This window comes from Mastomys coucha, unplaced genomic scaffold (genome assembly GCF_008632895.1).
Source record: "Mastomys coucha isolate ucsf_1 unplaced genomic scaffold, UCSF_Mcou_1 pScaffold18, whole genome shotgun sequence".
Classification (NCBI taxonomy): domain Eukaryota; kingdom Metazoa; phylum Chordata; class Mammalia; order Rodentia; family Muridae; genus Mastomys; species Mastomys coucha.
Window position 1 is genome coordinate 38,041,651 of NW_022196900.1, and position 20,374 is coordinate 38,062,024.

General features: G+C 35.0%; 1 protein-coding gene and 1 long non-coding RNA gene across 43 annotated transcripts in view; one reads left to right on the plus strand and one right to left on the minus strand.

Moving 5' to 3' along the window:
• The window catches only part of LOC116096172, an 18,571-nt gene extending 12,359 nt beyond the window's left edge, over positions 1-6,212 (plus strand). For both annotated transcript variants that reach the window (XR_004120874.1, XR_004120873.1), the window contains one exon: positions 6,005-6,212. This is a non-coding gene — a long non-coding RNA (uncharacterized LOC116096172). The remainder of the gene's footprint in view (positions 1-6,004) is intronic.
• Ptprd (protein tyrosine phosphatase receptor type D) overlaps positions 1-20,374 on the minus strand; it is a 2,240,535-nt gene that overhangs the window by 1,911,039 nt on the left and 309,122 nt on the right. The gene's annotated exons all lie outside the window — the stretch shown is intronic.

Here is a 20,374-nt window from a genome sequence, read left to right on the forward strand (position 1 = left end):
GAGAGAGGGAGAGAGAGAGAGGGAGAGAGATTTACCTTGAGTGGTCAGATGTAGCAAAGCATGGAATCATGTAGAATATTTTAAGAGCCCATAAGAGATGTGAATTAAAGCTCCCATGACTCATCAAGACTCCCTCTGTTGTATTCATCTAGTCTATGTTAAGATTGGGTTTCCATACAATGTCCTTCACAATATTGTACCTGCTTATCATTCATTCATGTGACCTTCCCTTCTACCTGCCTCATGATCTAAAATACTGAAGCTATAGAAATTGAATCCATAGAAACAGAATTGTGCTGTCAGGGGTTGAATTAGTGACAGGAAATGACCAGATGTTTACAAAACAGACAGGAATAATAGCAGATGATCTAATTGCATAGCAAAGTCACTGTACATTAGTAATGATGCAAAATTAGTAGATACTGAAAGGGTATGTTTCAAAATTCTCACTACAAAGAAATGACAATGATGGATATATTAACTAGCCTAGTTCACCCATAACAGAATACCTACCAAAACCATCACAAAAGAAAACAAAAGGAAAATATAACCACAAATAAACCTAAAAACAGACTATGTATCATCTTTCTTTGAAGCTCTATGAAGCTTTGTGACAGTTTCAAATAGCGAAGCAAGATGAAAATAAACTTGGGGGGCTATAAGTTATTAGGAAATGTAGAAAGTGTCTGTTTTCCTGACTCCGTTGTGTTGAGAAGATTCACAGGCCTCAGGCAAGCTTACTGAGGAGACTTTCAATCCAGCATCCCCAGCCAACAGCCATCAGCTGGCAGAAGAGTAAATGAGAAAGCCTCAGGACAAACAGGAGCCCCTTCAGGTACTTGGTTCTATTCCATGATACTCTCTGAAGAAATGGCTCATAACCAATCCTCCCATGCCCAGGAAGCTGAGGACTCTGAGGTGTTATGCCTCTTGGCTGTCTACTTTTACATCACCTTGACACAAATTAGGGTGTCATGAGAGGACAGAACTTCAGTTGAGAAAATGCCTCCTTAAAATTGAGGTGAAGGCATTTTCTGAACTGGCGAATGATATATATGTGAGGAGGGTAGCCAACTGTGGGTGGGGAAGGCATTGGGCAGATAGTTCTTGGTTTACAAAAAATCAGGCTGAACAAGTAAATGAGAGCAGAACAGTATGCAGTACCCTGACATGGATCTGCATCAGCTTCTGCCACCATTTCCCTAGTCTGTTTGAGTTCTTGTCCTAGCTTCCTCTAGTGTTAGACTATCAATATGGAGGCATAAGTCGAATAAGCCTGTTCTTCCCCTACTAGCCTTTGGTCATGGTGTATTATTATAGCAATAGTAATCCAAAATAAGAAAAATGCACAGAAAAAACAAATAAAATAAATGAAATATAATAAAACACAAAGCAAGAAATACACAAAACAACCAAACAAAACACAAATCAAAAACAAACTAAAAAAATAAGCAAAAAGAAAAAAATAAAACAAACCTACAACTATTAAAGTTTTCTTTTTCTTATATTTTAACTGAAAAAGACTGTTACAATATATTTCTGAATTTGTTTGAATATGTATATACATACATATACATGTATATATATATACATATTCAGTCTACAAAAACTGAGATTTGTAAATAAGTTTAACAATGTTGTCCCTTTCACCTAGCTTACCACTACTCAGAGTGAAGCTGGAACAAACCTTCTGAGTAAAAATGGGTAATACATGAATGAAAGGCATTGCTTACCCCTCAAATTGTGTTCCTCCCACTAAGGTCAAAGGGAAACCAAAATTTCAATTAGCAAGTAGACTTGCCATTTATGGTGCCATGTATGGTGCCAGCTGAGAATGGGAGAAGTCTTGACCTGCACATGCTTGGAGTTCATTCATTGAGAGATGCTAATTATAATTAAGTTGCTCCACTTATTTTTATATTTAAATGGCAGGGAAAATAGCTTTTTCAATAAAATATTGGTAAAAATGAAAATAGCCAAGAAAATGACAATTGCTTGAGTGACCTTAGTTCACAAAAATCAACTTTTTCAGTGAGTCACTTACATTTTTTTAATGATACTGACGAGACAAGAAAAGGAGGGTAACTCATTGAATGATATATTTTCAAGGGTAAACATAGTAATTTTTACAGAGAATTAAATTTGTGTTTTATTTTCTCAAAAATGTGAAGAGTTATTCATTTTTCATGGAAGTTGGCCAAGGTATTCTGTAACATATAATATAAATCTATTTTGCCAAAAATTTAGCCCTGTCTATCTATCAGTCTGTCTTTCTGTCTGAGTGTTTGTCTATCCACCCATCTATCCATCTTCTTTGTCTCTCTGTGTGTGATAAACAGGTATGTGCCACCTTCATTCATACATGAGGGGCAAGAAGGTGACATCAATTTACTCCCTGGGTCCTTTTCTACCTTAGGCTTTGAGATGAGGTCTCTCGGTTAACCTGAATCTGCCCACATAAACTGGAATGGTCAATCAGTGAGCTTCAGGAATCCATTTATTTATGTATCTGAATACATGAGTGAACATCTTGCTATTTCTAATTTTTACACAGATAACAAAGATATGAATTCAGCTTCCCATGCTCGATCAGCAAGCATTATATTCATTGTGACATGTCCCCTGCCCTTCTGCCTTTTTAAAAAGTAACCCCTACAATTATGGGCTTTGAGACTAGGATACCATACACATTAAGCAAAGTACTTAATGATAACACTGACCTCCAACATATTTTCTCATTTTTAAAGAAGAATATGGAAAGAAAATAATAGAACTTTAAAATAAATCAACTCAAATTACGCAGTCACAGAAATGTCATTACTTGGAGATTTTAAAAAGTTGCTATTTCTATTTAGTATTAAAGAAGGCCTCTATTTTAAAAACACAGAAGAAAATGTTTTTAATCTTCTTAGCATCCCCTGAAAAAGACCAATTTCAAGTCATACACATGTCTCCCTTGTTGATGCATACGAATGCTTGTTATAGACTGACAAAACATTTATGTGCACATTTAAGCACAAGTAACTAAGTATATAAAATAATTAATTTAAAATAAAAAAGAATTTTAAGAACACCTCTAAGTTTTGATGGCCAAAATGTGGTCAGTGGTATTTTGAACCTTTTCCCTGATGATCAACAACATGAACTACATAATGAAATGTCTTTGTTTAATATTTGAACGAGTTCTTTTATTATTCTTGGTGACTGTTCCAGTTTGTTAAATAGCCAAGACATTATCTATTTTTTATTATTGCTAGGCTAATGGCCATTTCCCTCTGTTGTAACATCTCCACCAGTTGGCAACTGAAAAAAAAAAAAAGACTTAAAAATGATTCCGGCCATTAGTTTTCTATTTAGAAGTACCCTCTACTTGGTGACAATCAGTATGATGGAAGACTTTTGATTATTTTCCAGTATTTTCATTATGATTAGAGTAGAAGATTCTACAAGGACAACACTATTGTTGACTGACATATGTAAGAAGCAAAAAATACAATTATATATTTTCTTCTGAAGAAAATCTGAGACCATTTTTTTACTCCTGCTCATGTAGTCCTACTGACTTGTGTTTTCTATGGACAGATGGTACCTTTTTCTTAGGAAATGACTAATTAGAATTGACTATTGCTGTTTCTGGCAGTCCAAACAACAAGGGCTGTGTTCTCTGATAACTTAGCAGAAACTCCAAACACACATTAACATCTATTCCCTACACTTCACATATCCCACTCGTGAAAATACCATGTATTTTGGACTTAAAACTTAGAGATTTTGAGCTGGATCTGGTCACAAAGCCTATCCTCTGAGGACTAGATTTAACATTACTGGAAGGTGATATGCAAGCTGCTAACAGCAGAGAGCCATCAACACCCATTAACTATGATAACTCTGAGCTACATCTGTGACCAGCATGGCAAGATACTATTTAGGGTGCAATAGTGGCTCTTATATCTTGGCAGTAACCAATAGTGGTCTAAGTGACTCAAGTTGCACCTAACAGGAAAGAAATCATACATGGTGTTCTCATCCTAGCCAAGTACATAATTTATTTCAGCCTAAATCAATATAATTGTTTGGTTTTTTGGGTTTTTTTTGTTTGTTTTTCAAGACAGGGATTTTCTGTGTAGCCTTGGCTGTCCTGGACCTCACTCTGTAGACTAGACTGGCCTCCAACTCAGAAATCCACCTGCCTCTGTCTCCCAAGTGTTGGAATTAAAGGCAAGCGCCACCACTGCCCGGTATAATTCTTAATTGTATTATAATGCTTATCCTTATATCCACAGATTAATGTATATCTCATTCCTCATCAAAGAAGCTACTTTCTGAACCAGAAGGAAACAATTGTGGAGTTGACAACTGGGTAGCCAGACCCAAGTGATACATCATCATAACTCCAGTACCTAAGACCCAGAGACGGGTAGAAATATTGTAAGACTCAGAGAACCAGGAAGACTGGTGGGAGATTGTATCTACTAGATGTGACAGGGAAGATACACCTGTGAAATCTCAACAACAAGGATGCCTAAACAAGACCTGAATGATCTGAACAATGGTTGACATAGCAGTATATATTTGGGAAATCACACATTCTTTCACATTTGGATGAAGAACTTCAAGCAATTAACAACTGCTGAAACAGAATTAATTTTTATCAACAAAGAACCTCCTCCTGATTCCTCATTGAACACCTTCAGCCCTAGAAACATACCTGCAAACAAAAATGAATGCAATGCGTCAGAGTATTGAATATATATATTTATTCATTTATATATATTTGCACCAACAATGATTAATGAAGAGGAGCTCTGGGAATCAGGGAGAATCTGGGAGGAGTAGGAGGGAAGAGTACAAGGTGATGATGATGAAATAATATTTTAATTAAATGAAAAATACTAGAAACAGCGTAATCCCTTACATTTGACACATGTATTTACATGAATATTGGTAAGATTGGTCTTCTCAAGAGAAGAGCTGTTACTGAAACTTAGCAAAACGTCATGAAGCTTACTGTTCCCAGTAAAATCTATAGCATAAAGTTCAAAAGATGCTAGTGGATCATATAATAAATTTATGCCTGAAAAAACTACAAATACAGTAGCTTAGACCAAGGTTAGCTTCACTAAAGGAAAACTTTCTGTCTCTTATCATTTGCTTATGTTTGATGAAAACTACTATGTTTCTTTGCTAGCTCCAACTACATCTTTAAGTGGTGAGATAATAACAATACACGTGAGGGGTTCACATTAAGAATGGTCCAGGAGCCGGGCGGTGGTGGCGCACGCCTTTAATCCCAGCACTTGGGAGGCAGAGGCAGGCGGATTTCTGAGTTCGAGGCCAGCCTGGTCTACAGAGTGAGTTCCAGGACAGCCAGGGCAACACAGAGAAACCCTGTCTCGAAAAACCAAAAAAAAAAAAAAAAAAAAAAAAAAAAAAAAAAAAAAAAAAAAAAAAGAATGGTCCAGGAACAAACCAGGTGCAGCCTTCAAGGCAAAAACTGCCAGGCAAAGAGGCTAAGAGACAAGCTCACAGGAGGAAAATTATATCCTGTTGCACAGAAAAATCACCAAGAGAAGAAAAAAAGACCTGATTGATATGTAACAAAGACATACATTTTGAGTACTCTCTGAGTTGTATACCTAAGTCACAGCATTGTCATAGCTCTCCAACTCTTTCTGTTCCTTCCTATTAAAATAACTCTGAGATCTGAGTATAGAACCTCTTGAACTCAGCATCTGTGTTCATGCCCTATTCAAACTGAGCTGGGTGACAGATGGATTTGGGTCACCCAAGCCAGGCCAATCTAAATCATCCAATGGAAGTCTAAACAGGATAAGATTAATTGCATAATTGATTAGAAACGAATTAAAGTGGTAAGATCTTAATGGTCATATATGTTCATGGTATGTGCTAATTTGTCTCTCTATTGCTTTGATAAAACACCAAAAACAACTTCAGAAGAAAGTTTATTTGGCTTACATGTCTATTTTACACTCTTATCTTAAAGGCAGGAATTCAAGCAAGGCAGAAACTTGGGGACAGAAATCATGGAGAGAAGCTGCTTACTGCTGAGACCATGGAGGAACACTCCTTACTCCTGGGACCATGGAGGAATATGCTTACTGCTGGGACCATGGAGGAATGCTGCTACTGGTTTTCTCATGAGATCAGATTCAGCCACTATTCTTTAATAAAAATAATTCCGATGTAGAAAATGTAGTACATCTACACAAGGGAGTACTATTCAGCTATTAAAAACAATAAATTTATGAAATTCTTAGGAAAATGGATGGATCTGGAGAATATCATCCTGAGTGAGGTAACCCAATCACAAAAGAATACACATGGTACGCACTCTCTGATAAGTGGATATTAGCACAAATGATCAGAATACACAAAGTACAATCCACAAACAACAAACTCAAGATGAAGGAAGACCAAATGTGGATACTTCATTCCTTCTTAAAAGGGGGAATAAAATACACATGGAAGGAGTTGCAGAGACAAACTATGGAGCAGAGACTGAAGGAAGGACAATGCAGAGACTGCTCCACCTGGGAATCCTTCCCATATTCAATCATCAAATCCAGACATTATTGTGGATGACTGTAAATGCTGGCTGACAGGAGCCTAATATAGCTGTCTCCTGAGAGGCCCTGACAGTACCCGACTAATACAGAAGTAGAGGCTCACAGGCATTGGACTGAGTACAAGGTCCCCAATGAAGCAGGAGAGTATGGGGTGGTGAGCAGGGGAAGTGGGGAGGGAACAAGGGTTTGTTTTTGTTTTTCTTTATTTTTATTTTTACTTTTATTTTTGGAGGGGAAACTGAGAAAGGAGATATTGTATGACATGTAAATAAAAAAAATATCTAATAAAGAATAAATAAATAAAAAAGAAGAACTAGCAAAAAACTCCTTTGTTTTAGTAATTATCATATCATACATCTCCTCCATATATACTTCTTTGCTCTCTTTCAAGTAATGGTCCATTTTATTAATTAATTGTTACATGTATATATGTATATACAACATTTATGCTTCAAAATACAAATATCTCAGTCTATACCTTCCCAGGGATGGTATCATACCCAATGGACTGAGACTTCATACATCAATCACCAATCAAGAAAATCCTCTACATGCATGCCCACAGGGCATTCTGATAGAAGAGAATTGTTATCCATAAACTTTTGAAATAGAAAATAACAAAAAAATTACTTGAGGGGCCAGAGAGAAAGAATGTGAATTTGAATCAATTTATTAGATAACAGATCAGAATCCTTTTCTGTTAAAATCTGCCATAATAAACTAGATCCTCTGTCTTCCTTCCCAATGAACTGGATATGTAAAACCAACACTAATCCTTGCTTGATTGCCAAAGTTAGTTTAAGAAAGTGAGCATAATAAACATAAAGTGAGCTATGATAAATCTCTGCTTAGAATCTTTTTGATTGGTTCTCTATGCATATTTTGAGGGGCCAGTAGGTTTTTTGAAGTTGAAAGATGTTTACTGTGTTGCCACCAATAATAAAACCAAGAAAATCTGACAGTGGATTGTTATAGCTTTTAAGAACAGAGTGATATAAACTTTCAGGGTAAGGCCTTGCTGAAATATTACAGAGTTCTGGCCATTAATAATGTGTTTATATTGCCATGAAACTGGCTGTAATTTAGGTAAGCAATCTGTGTTTTTTTACATGTATAATTTCATGAGTAATGCTAGTAAAATCAACAATAAAGCAAAAATGATTTTTCTTCACTATTGTCAAATTGAAGGGTCACTGAGTAGTCAAGTTCATGTGGATACTTACATATACATATTTCTTTGCTAAATTTATATGATGCTTATGAAATATAATAAAGGATAGTAATTTATGATGCTTATGAAATATAATAAAGGATAGTAATTTATGATGCTTATGAAATATAATAAAGGGTAGTAATTTCCTTAGAGGCTATCTCTCGAGCTGTCTCTCTGTTTCTCTGACTCAGTTTTTGGTTCTGTGTCTCTGTCTATGCTTTTCCCTCTCTTTCTTTCCCATACTTCATTGCAAGAAATCCCTCATCCCTGGAAAAATAATCTATGGATAAGAATTATAATAATAGGTAAAACAAGTAAATGCATTTCCAGTTTATCTCTTTTTGTTAAATTAATCATTTGCTATTTCTATATGATGAAGAATCTGTGGTTATAAATAAAAGGTGAAAAAAATCAACTTTAAATCACAACTGTTAAACTTATGTATCCTATGTCTGTGTGCCTTCAATGTAACTAACATTTGGTTACCAATATATGGCCACAACTTGATTATTTACTTGAAAGGCATCTTAATGTTGAATACAGAGACATTTTCTGAAAGGCTACCGCTTATTTTTTATAGTTCCTAAGAGTTTACCATCCCTCCATATAGGGGTTTCTGTGTTTTCTCAACTTTAGGGCTATTTCAATACAGTTTTGGGGATAATATGAATAATTTAACAGTCCTCAAGACTACCAGATGATGATTCTTACCAACTAACAACTTTTCTCTAAGATTCTATTGAAATATGTAATAATTTTGATGAAATTAATAACAGTTTTCATCTACATCAGTTTCTCAGTAAGCATATCTCTACAAATGAGAAATATTTTATTTTGATCACAATCCTGGTTCATATCAACTCCCTTTTCCACACATTTCTTCTTACTGTTCAAAATTCCAGCATGAAAATCTACTGTATGATCCCATGCATCCAGATATGTTCTATGATTTGTATGACATCACAAATCCAGGTATGAGCAACTCTGTGAGGCTACAAATCCAGATATGGTCTTATGAAATCACACATCAAGATATGACACTGTGTGATCATACATATCTACCTCTCCTCTAGTCTTCTGTCATACTGATCAACATAACCAATACCACGAGAACGTTAGGAGCAACTCAATCTTATTCCCTTGCTCAAGGGAGTTGAGTGGATCTCTTTAGGTTCCACATTATCTAGCCACATTTTCCAGTTCTTTGCTGTCTATAGGTCTCATATTAAAGCTATCTCTTTTTTGACAAAAGAAGTATCAAGATAAAATCATGATAGAAATCTAATTATCTAAAATCTATTTTGTTATTTAGCAGTGCATTTAAATGTTAATGAAGTACTCATAAACATAACTAGTGACAAGCTTACTAGACTTGTTTTTTTTTTTTTTTTCTAGGAAATCCAGATCTGAAATGAGGATAAGCACCAAAAGAACAGAATACCACGACCAAATTTGAGCTTTATTCAGACTAAGGACCGCTGAAGTCTTCTATCAGACACTGTAATCTTGACCTGGTTGGGCTCTTTTTTTCACTAGCTAGCACTAAGATTTTATATAAGGTTCTACCACAGATCTCAGGCTGTTTTATTTCCATCAAGAGCTGAAGACTGCTTTGATGAGGTACTTCTAAAAGAGTCTTCCAAATTTAAATTCTATGTTTTTCATCTGAGACATGCATTTTCCTTAAATAGTAGCCTTAGTTTCTTATGTGAGCCAAAGTCCTGCATTAACTATCATCATTCAGGCTTATTATGCAAGCTGAAGCCCTATATCCCTTACTTTTCTACATATGTATAAGGACCTGAGTTTAACCTCTAAATCACATACAAAGATGAAACATACTGCTGTGTGATTGTAATCTCAGCCTAGAGAGGCAGAGATGATATGGTTGAGTCTCTGAAGCTCTCTACACATACCAGCTTACTGTGAAATCTTGTCTCAAGTAATGAATGGACAACATCTGTGGAATACTTAAAAGTTGACCTCTAGCATCACATACAAATATGCATATATGCATACGTCAAACACATATACTATAGACACATGGATTCTCATTTATAGATATAATATAAAGACATAATTGTTTCTTAAATAAACTTGGATTCTTCTTGTATCTGTTGCTACACATATTTAATCTTAGTTGTACAGGATGATGAAGAAAGTATGTGCAAGTCCTGCCTGTACAGCCTAGCAAGACACTGTTGCAAGAGAAGAGGGATGAGAGAGGGACTTGGGAAAGTTTCTCATTGTAAGGGGTTTGCCTTGTTTAGCATATATGACAATGTCAATTGAATTTCAATAATCTAGTTCCTAAAAATGTGGATACTAAGGCTATCCGTTCCTGTGAAATAGGGCAGGATTTACCTGGAACATGATTATAGTATACTGCTTACAGATTTCTATATAACAGAAAGGAAAAAAATATATTTGAGCCCCTGGTAAAATAATTAAAAAGAAAGAATTCCCGTTTTAAAGCAGGGACCACCTTTTGGGTGTGGTGCTGTCTTCCCCTGATTACAAATCTGTACTAAAAACCTGGCCCTGGGCAGAAATTTAGAAAAGAAAAGAAAATTTTAACTACAATCTTTTGATGCTCTTTTTAAATTTGGGCATTTATGGGAATATTACTTAGATCATCCATCTGGTCATTTTCCCAAACAATCTACAGCCCCTACATTAAAATAAAAATAGCTTTAAAGAGGTTTTTCAAATAGATCAAACTAAATATATCTTGAAAATATGAGACATATTTTCAAAGGAAACTTAATGGTTATATAACACACATGTTCTGATATGTAGACAATTGCAAATGCATCTCACTAAATGATATCTATCATTGAGGTGGCCACTGCTGCTATGCTCAGCAATATCTGTAGATGAATCACTATTGTGCAGTATTAGAATTAGCATAGACATCAAATAATTACTTAGATATGAAAAAATGTATTTTAACTTCTAAAAATAAAATAATATAGATACTCAGAAAAATTACTACCCAGTAAATACAAAGAACATTTTACATATATACATATACATATATACATATACATATATATTTATGTACATATTTATGCATATATATGTATATATATATATATTTAGTCACAGTCAAATATGTAGTTTTGTATGAAATATCAATAGTTGTATTTATATAGTAAGTATAAAACTGGACATTATGCTTTAATAAGATGGAGGCTTTGGGGTACACAAGTGCTAAAAAAGATGAACCTTCTAGAATTCAGTAAATAAACTAGCTGATCTTGACATTTTAGTGATAAGCATGTAGCACTTAAGAATCCATATATTCAGTAAGTAATGTTCTCTCTAGAAAATGTGCACAATAAAGTTAAAAGGGTGTTCAAAGGCTTCAGTATATCACTATTGCATTACAGATGTGATGCTTTTCATGTAATACTCAAGCAACTAACTGAAATCTAGAGTCTAGTGGCAAATAAAATAATTTGAAAAAAAACTATGGTCTAAGAAACTGAAAATAAAAAGCAAATTATTTTGGATCTTGTCATAAATAGAGAAGAATTTGAAGAATAAGCATATATTTGATAAAAGAAGCTATACAGACATTGGGCATGAGACTTTAAACACTGAGTGAGTGTATCTTGCTTGAGAGCCTCCATACACTTGGTCTATAGTAACAACCTAGAGACTTCATCTCACTCATAAGACACACTTAAGAGGTAGTTTATCCTTCCTGTATGACAGGAGAGACACATGTCAAGAAAATTTCAGTCACTTTCTTGAAATCACTTAAATCATGAAGTGAAGATGAAAAACGAAGTCATAGATGCAAGTTCAGGGTATCACCTATTGAACCGTATGAGTATTCATCGATGGAAGATGAAGTACACTTAGAAGAAGAAGGTAAAAGATGTATTGCCATTGGAATTAGAAGAGTCTCAATCATGCACAGTCTTACAGGACTGTGCAAACTATAAAGCATGGAAAAGTAATCATTTTCCTGGGTACATTTTTTCTCACATCCTTAAAAATAGGAGGCAGTTGAAGATTTTACAGCAACACAGCTCATTTTGTTTATGTGTTTATATGTCCACTATGCATCTGTATAAATGTGTTGGGGACTAATGCCTGCTCTAGCTGTGAAGTTGCGTGACCAATGAAACACAATAATTAATAATAATAATAATAATAATAATAATAATAATAATAATAGTTATAATATAGTTATAACTATAATAATAGTTATAATAATAGTTATATAATAATAACTATTATTATTATTATTATTATTATTATTATAAAAGCATAAACAGATATTTCAGAACTCCTGCTCACTGGAAATTATCTTTTTTCATGTATCTAGGCATTTCAAAACAGAGACACAATGAATAAGCCCAGATGGACTTCCAGAATATATGTACCACAACCCCTCCAATACCTGGTAATCTGCCTCTATAAGACTCTAGCACTTTTCCTGTCTACTGGAGCCACCTGTATGGGTTCAGAAACACATCCTAAAAACTTACCTAGCTGAGGTTGACACTTGATATTGACAAATTGTAGCTAAGGAGTGATTTCTGATTTAAGCTGTGATTCAGAAATTATCTTCTTCTATAAGGAGTAATGATAGATACTTGAGGGTTTGTGGACCATAGGATTTCTGTTGTTATCGATCAGGTCTGTCACTGTCTCACACAGGTAAGATCAGTCAATTATAACTTGGGAGGTATGTGCCCTGAGAAATTTACTTAGAAAACAGATAGCACAAAGAATGAACAGGAAATATCTGAGTCTGGTCCACGGACAAAAGTTTGCAAACACTTGTTTTAAGTCAATGATGAAAGTTAGAAAATCAGGTCCACCATTAGAAAGTTGCATTGTATGTTAAATTAATCAATTATAGTGGGTCACAAAAATACCAATGTCATCTTTTACTATGATCATTCTTGATTATTTTAGTGAACAGCTGTAATGAATGCTTGATGTTTTGTACATTTATTTTGAATTATAAGTGGCTGTTTGAAACTTTGGTTATCATATAACACTCATATAAATCTGAATATGATTGCTGCCTCATCCAGTATCACATCCCTGTTCCTAAGAAATGAAGTACCATGCATGCCTGTGCTCTCTGATACATGTGTAAACACCAAAAACTAAAACAAAACCTTAATTTTTTCTTTAAATGGCCTAATTTCTGGGCTTTTTAAGAGATCCAATTGTTTAGTGGTTCCTGTAGGATGGTAAAGATCAGGTTTCCAATCCACAGCATCTATACACAATGAGCAGGTGTGGTCATCAACACACAATCCCACCACTTGTTAGGCAGACACTGGAGATCCAGAGAAAAAAAGAATGACTAGCCAAAGTAGTCCAATCAGTGAGTTCTGGGTCTGATTGAGATACTTTGTCTTGAATAACTCAGAGAGTGATCAAGGAAGATATCAAGCCTCCACAATGCATGCTTTGATTATCCTCCCTAACATTAGAAAAGCTGCCTTGCCGTTTGCATTACTATCACCAAATGTACATGTGTGAAAAATCGTATTTGTTAAGATTGATTAAAATCCTGAAAATGGTAAATATTATAATGTACCTCTTAAATAAACCAAATATTTGTAAGTATCCAACCATGTTGTGATGTCCATTATTAAATGCAAAGCACCAAATTTGATCCTTCATATGATGAACTTCTTACAAACGTTTCTAAAAATATAGGAAAAGTGAGGAACATCATAAAGAGAATAGATAATATTAAGGATTGTGGTTAATATAAAAGATTTTTGTGCCAATAAATATTAAATAAGGATAATTTTGACACAAATATGTCATCTTTAATATGCAGAATATATTTAAAGATAGTTTTATTAAGTAAATGAAACATTTGTCTGTGATAATGAACTGGTAAACTCGAGGATGTGGAGACTGAGTGGAGGATGTGAAGAGCTGGAAGTATACAATGGAGCATAAAGAGTGCTTCATGTCTGAAAGAATTACAGGGATGGAAATGGAGAGGAGTCTGAGGATAAGAAGGCCCAGTAACAGGCCCAAAGTGAGATTCAGCTCAAGGGGAAGTCCCAAGGCTTGACACTACTACTGAGGCTATGGAGTGCTCATGAAAAGCGACCTAGCATGACTGCACTCCAGAAGACCCAATAAGCAGATGAAAGAATCAGATGCAGATATTTGTACCCACAAATGGACAGAAGCAGCTGACCCCTGTGGTTGAATTGGGGAAGGCTGAAAGAAGCTGAGGAGAAGGATAATCCTGTAGAAAGACCAGCATTCTCAATTAATCTGGGCCCCTGAGATCTCTCAAGCACTGGACAACCAAACAGGTAGCATAGACCAGCTTATTTGAGGGCCTCAACACACTTATAGTAGAGGACTGCTGGGTCTGTGTTCATTCAAAGATGATGCACATAACCTTCAAGAGATTGGAGGCCCCAGGGAGTTTAGAGGTCAGGTAGGATGGGGAGTGGGAACATCCACGTAGAGACAGGGGGTGGGTAGGAGGTACGGATGGGGACAGGGAATAAAATATGGAGTGTAAAAAATTAATTAATTAATTAAAAAGAAGAAAAGGGTAACACTGGAAATAAAAGAAAGCTATATTAGTATGTGTTAAAGGTTAATTTTATATTCTCAAATCCACTCTAGTTAAGTTACTTCTATAGCACATGGCCAAAAGAGATTCAAAGAATAAAGGCAAGAATTATGACACTCTGGCTTCTACTCTTTGAATGTCAGTAGTACCTCCCAGTGTCACAACCAATGCTTGTGAAGTTGTGGCTATCTCCTTGATACAAAATCACTTCAGACAATTTAGCCAGAGCAATAAGACAACAAAAGGAGATCAAGGGGACGCAAACTGACAAAGAATAAGTCAAGGTATCACTACTTGCATATGATATGACAGTATACAGAAGCAGCCCCAAAATTCTTCCAGAAATCTTCTACAGCTGATAAACAACCTCTGGAGAGTGGCTGGAAAATATAATATAATAAAATTAACTCAAATAAATCAGTAGCCTTCCTTTATACAAATGATAAATGGGCTGAGAAAGAAATTATGGAAACATTACCCTTCACAATAGTCACAAATAATATAAAATATCTTGGGAATTGGATAAAGACTGGGCTTTAAAAATAGATTAAAAATAATCAAAAATAATTGATACTAATATTTATTAATAACAATGTGTAATAATAATTTTATATTTTAAAAAAGAAGAAATTTAATGATCCTAAACTTTAAAGAACGATTTTTAAACATCTTGGCTATCTATTCAAAAGGCAAGTACTTCATGTTGGCTGGGCTCTATCAAGGTCACATAGGTATTCATTTAAATGTCCTTAGGAAATTAAGAACTGTTCAAATAATAGTTTAAGCAAGAAGTCTACAGGGTCGAGCATATGTGAACATTCGAACTTGTCTGGGCTGGTAAATATATTCCCCCTGCCTTGAAGGGTTGTAGTTGGCATCATTTGACCCCTTTCAGGAAGAAAAGTCCTAATTCCAAGGAGAGTGTCATGATCTTCCTTAAATTGTTTCTTCCCTGCTTATAAGACTATAAACTGTGTACAGTTAAGCAATGTGATTTCAGCTTTGTTTATCCATCCATGCACAGATCTCAGAGTGGTGTCTTGTAGAAAGGACAAGATGTGCAGTCTCATGAAAGATATAACTTCCCAGGACTTCTAAAACACGATCAACCAAATGGTCTCAGGCTGAGTTTTACACAAAGTTATTTACAAGTCTGAAAAAACTATCTGAAAAGCATAAAACAAATTATATTTTGCAAAATTTAAACATTAAAAATAATCTAGGCAAGAACAAAAAGGTGTGATATTTATTAATTTATCTGGAGTTCAGTGACATTAAATCCATCACTTATATAAAACAGAAATTGCAGTGAACAACAAGAAAACAGTGCATGGAATGGAAAATCCATGTGCTAAACATAGTTAGTAACATAGGAAAATATCAAGTATGAATTCTGTGGTTTTGAGTTTAAGCAGACATTCTTTATGTGAGTGTGCTACCTAATCATACATATCTGAGTGAGAATTTGGTATATGCATCAGTGGGTAGTCCTCCTGTAGATGAGTGAATGTTCTGTGTGTGCATGAATATTTTGTTTCAAATAGGAATGTCTTACATACATAAGAACAGGGATGGTTTTATAATTACTTGCAAAAATTTATTCTTCCTTTCACCAATTATCTAGCTGAATTTAAAAGAATGATTGCACAGACTCTTTTAGACTTGAAAATCTTTTTATCCAATTCACCATATATCACAATATTCACCTTACATCAGATGAATAAAAATAGGATGCCGCAGCTGATGGATTCCAGGCCAATGGGCTCAAGTCAAGGAAACACAACTTCAAAATTGTATTTTAAAGAGTTTGAAAGCAAAGTAAATGAGCCCTGTAGTAGATATTTTGCTGCCTATAATTTTTTGCAAAGCAATTTTTATCTGTCAGAGACGGTCATAGCAGATAGAGAGAAAATCTAATTTGAATAAGATGTAAAATGCAGAAGTGCCACAGATAACCAAAATAAGAACCTGTCCTCCATACTAACATGTTATTTGATCTTCCGTTCACGGGGAAGCATTTCAAGTGCAATAATGAGAGTTAAATCTACATTGAAGGTTTTCTTAGTATAGAATGTTGTATTTCATGCATAATGAATACATCATAGATGCATTCTTTTAAAGGTACAACTAGAATGTAAACTACCTTAGATCTTATAAAAAAGTTGCATGAAATATATATATTGTAAAATATTACTAAAGTTAATCAAATTTTTGATCTAATATTTTAAAAGACAAAACAAACCTTAACAGTATTAAGCCATAAATTCTAGACCTATATTTAAAAATTTTAAATATGTACTAATTTTTGTTTTCTTTTATTGTATATTTTCTTCATTTACATTTCAAATGTCATCCTCTTTCCCAGTTTCCCCTCTGGAAACCCCATATCCCATCTCCCCTCCCTGTGCTTTTGTGAGAGTGTTCCCTCACATAAAATATAAGTTTAAGAACACTATACATGTTTGCAGGCAGTACAATTTTATGTTACCTTTTTTGAGTAGTTATGGATATTATTGAACACTACATACATCCAAATGTGTGTTTCATAAAATTTCCAATCATTTAAATATAAAGAGCAACTTCCTCTAAGCCACCGAGTTTTCCTGGGAAGATAATGTTTCTGTGAACACAGCATTTCATAAAATAAATGAAGACAAAACCTGCATTGCCATCCGAGTTTTTCAAAAAGAGTAATTGCTACAGTACACATTGATTCAATGGTTTTAATCTGGTTTTGTTTACAGTGTGTGAATTCTTCAAGTCTGTTTTCTAGGTACAGCTTGATACATTTATAGTTTCATGAATGTGCAAAAACATCCATCCATTTAAGGCAGAAGACCCAAAGTTTTTATTATATTCAAGGTTTTGTGTAATAATCACAATCAATTTTACATTGCTTTCATAGTCCTAGAGATATGTTCTATGTCATTTACCATCACTGATCATCCTCTTGCATCTCATTATAAAAGGAAGACTATTAGTTCAGTCTCTGTCAGCATTTGCCTATTCCTTATATTTCTCATAGATTAATATCCCTATGCTATATTCCCTATGACTGTCTTCCTTTAAAGCCATACCCACTTTTTGGGTATAACATCTAGTTTTTCATTAATTTGTGGAAAGGATATTTCATATCTTTCCTTTTCTGGTTGGAAATTGTGCATCTGTGAATATTTACGAACATTTTTGGTATAGATATGGTTTCACTTTTCCCAGAATAACTTAATGCTTTGTATCCTATTTTTTCAAGTAACTTCCATTTTCTTACTTTAACAAAATTTTTCCAACCAATAGCACTTCTTTTCTGTGAATTCTGAATGGCATTATTTCACGTGGCAGCTTTTGCTTTCTGCTTCATAAATCTTCTGAGTATTTGAACTCACATAAGTAATGGTTTGCTTCCTGTTTCTCTGGGAGATCCTGCTTTTAAGAGTCAGTAAATTATGTAAACTGCTATTCAACCTAACATTTCTCTGGGAGCAGAAGTATTTCACTATTTAAAATTCTAGTACATGCTTAAGAGAACTGAGGGAATATGATGCCTCGTGTGAATCCTCTGAAGTCTCTCTTGCTTAGCTTCTAATAAGCGTCATTCTCACATGGAGCATTCAATGGAAATGTTTCTGTCGCTCCTCTGTTTCAATTCAGTAGAAATGAAAAGTGCCTGATGTCACTGTCAAACACACTCAGGAAGGTTTGATGAGCAAGCCCGAAGGAAACACTGTCTTTTCCTAGAATTGCTATGATAATTGGCACAATCTGTGTGCAGATGTTTTCTTTTAAAATTCAATTCTGGTGTTCAGAGATGGACTTCTCTGCCTCAGTCAGTGTACTCACCATGAAGTAGTACTGTACAAGGGACATCTGACATATGTGAAATCTCAAGAATGTCCTTCTGGACAAAACATCCATATGGACAGGCCCTTCTATGGTTCTTCACTTTACTGAGTCTTGATGACTTAATATTACCACTCTATAGGACATATTGAATTTTAAATATTTATTGATTAAATAAAGCAATGCTAGTGCAAAAACAGGTCATACAGGAAAATTGGTTAAGCATCATGATGGTAATTGGGACTTTGCACATCCCAAATTATATGAGGTATAGATTTTATAGGTATACAAATGGTTAGGGAAAAAAAATACAGATGAGAATTAACCCTTATTTGACTGAGGCTAAGCTAGTTCATTAATCTTAAATGGTAGAAAAAAATATTATGAGAAATGTTCTCATGTGAATTTTGAATGCACACCATTATATTTTCAAGGTGATAAAATTCATAATGCCTAGTCCATCACAAAGTAGCTTAGTGAATTGATTGAGATATGGATGCTGGCATATTACAAAGAACACTAAGGAGAGAATAATGCAACAACTCACAACAGAAATGTGTATTCTGGCTCATGAGGGAGTCCAAGTGGTCCACATTTAATTCTTCCATAGCAGACATGATGAGAAATACTAATATACTATAAACATTTAAACACCACCATTATTCTCATGCTGACATAATTTATTAAGATAACAGAATATACTGGCTATTCTTATGTCAATTTGACACTCAGATTAGAGCTATCAGAAAGGAAGGGACCTTAATTGAGAAATGTCTCAAGATCTGGCTTAAGGAATATTGATTTTTACAAAATTTATTTATTTATCCACTTTATAATCCAATATCATCTCTTCTTCTCCTCCCAGTACCCTCTCAAACAAGTTCTTCCCCCCATTCCACCTTCCCTTTCTCAAAAGGGGAAGCCCCTCTCTGAGTGTCAACACTACCACCACTACCACCAACCAACAACAACCCAACTCTCCCCAAGTCTCTCCCCGCACATCAAATCACTGGAGCACTAGGCTCATCCTCTCCCACTGAGGCTAGACAAGGTTGTCCATTTAGGAGCACAGGATCCACAGTCAGGCAGCCAAGAGGCTCAGGGACAACCCCTGCTCCAGTTGTTGCTGGACACTCATGAATTCTAAGCTGCTCATCTGATACATAATGTGCAGGGAGCCTAGGTCCAGCTCCCTCTTTAGTTGATGATTCAGTCTCTTGGAGCCCCTAAGATTCCAGGATAGTTGACTCTGTTGGTCTTTCTGTGGAGTCCTTATCTTCTTCAGGTCCCTCAGTCTTTCTTCCATTTCTTCTGTAAGACTCCCAGAGCTCACATACCAACAGAGCCTTTAACCTAAAATGTGCCCTGCCTACAAGATGTGCAGAGACAAAATTAGGGCTGAAACTGAGGGAATGTCAACCAGTGACTGCCCCAAACTGAGGTACATCCCATGGGAAGAACCAATATATGACACTCTTAAGGATACTCTCTTATGCTTGCAAACAGGAGCCTAGTATAATTGTCCTCTGAAAGGCTGCATCCAGGAGCCAAGGCTTCCATCACAAAAAATCCAAAGGAAAAATGATATGTATACTGTAGTTTATGGGTTTAGGTAGATAGATGTGCTTCTGTGGTTGATGGGAAATGAAAAAATATATACTTGGTAGTATGCCCTGGATATGTCTGTCATTTGATAGTTAGAGTTAACCAGAACATGATGATAGCAGAAAGCTTTTCTAGACAGGAATGCTGCCAAATGGGAACTCTTTCAGTCAAGGAGCAGGAAGGATTTGTTTGAACAGGTTTCATTTAAGTTAACACGCATTTTTTTTTTTTACTTATTCTGCATTTCAATAAGCATGCCTCTGACAAACCGAGACAATTGCAAATACAACCAATGAAGACCAAGACTCCAATCACTAACTTCCAAAAGATTTTATCCTCAGTCATTTCATCTGGTGATGAAGGGAAAATGAAGCTTGGTTTTCTGTAACTTGCATCCTGTCCTGTGATGCATTTTGAAAAAAAGTTACTTAATTTAAATTTTTAAAAATAATTCAAGTGAGCAGATTAACATCTCTTTATAGCTCCATATATTTTCTGTCATTTCATTTTCTGAAATTCCTTTTTATCTCTGTATCTTTGGGAGCTAGT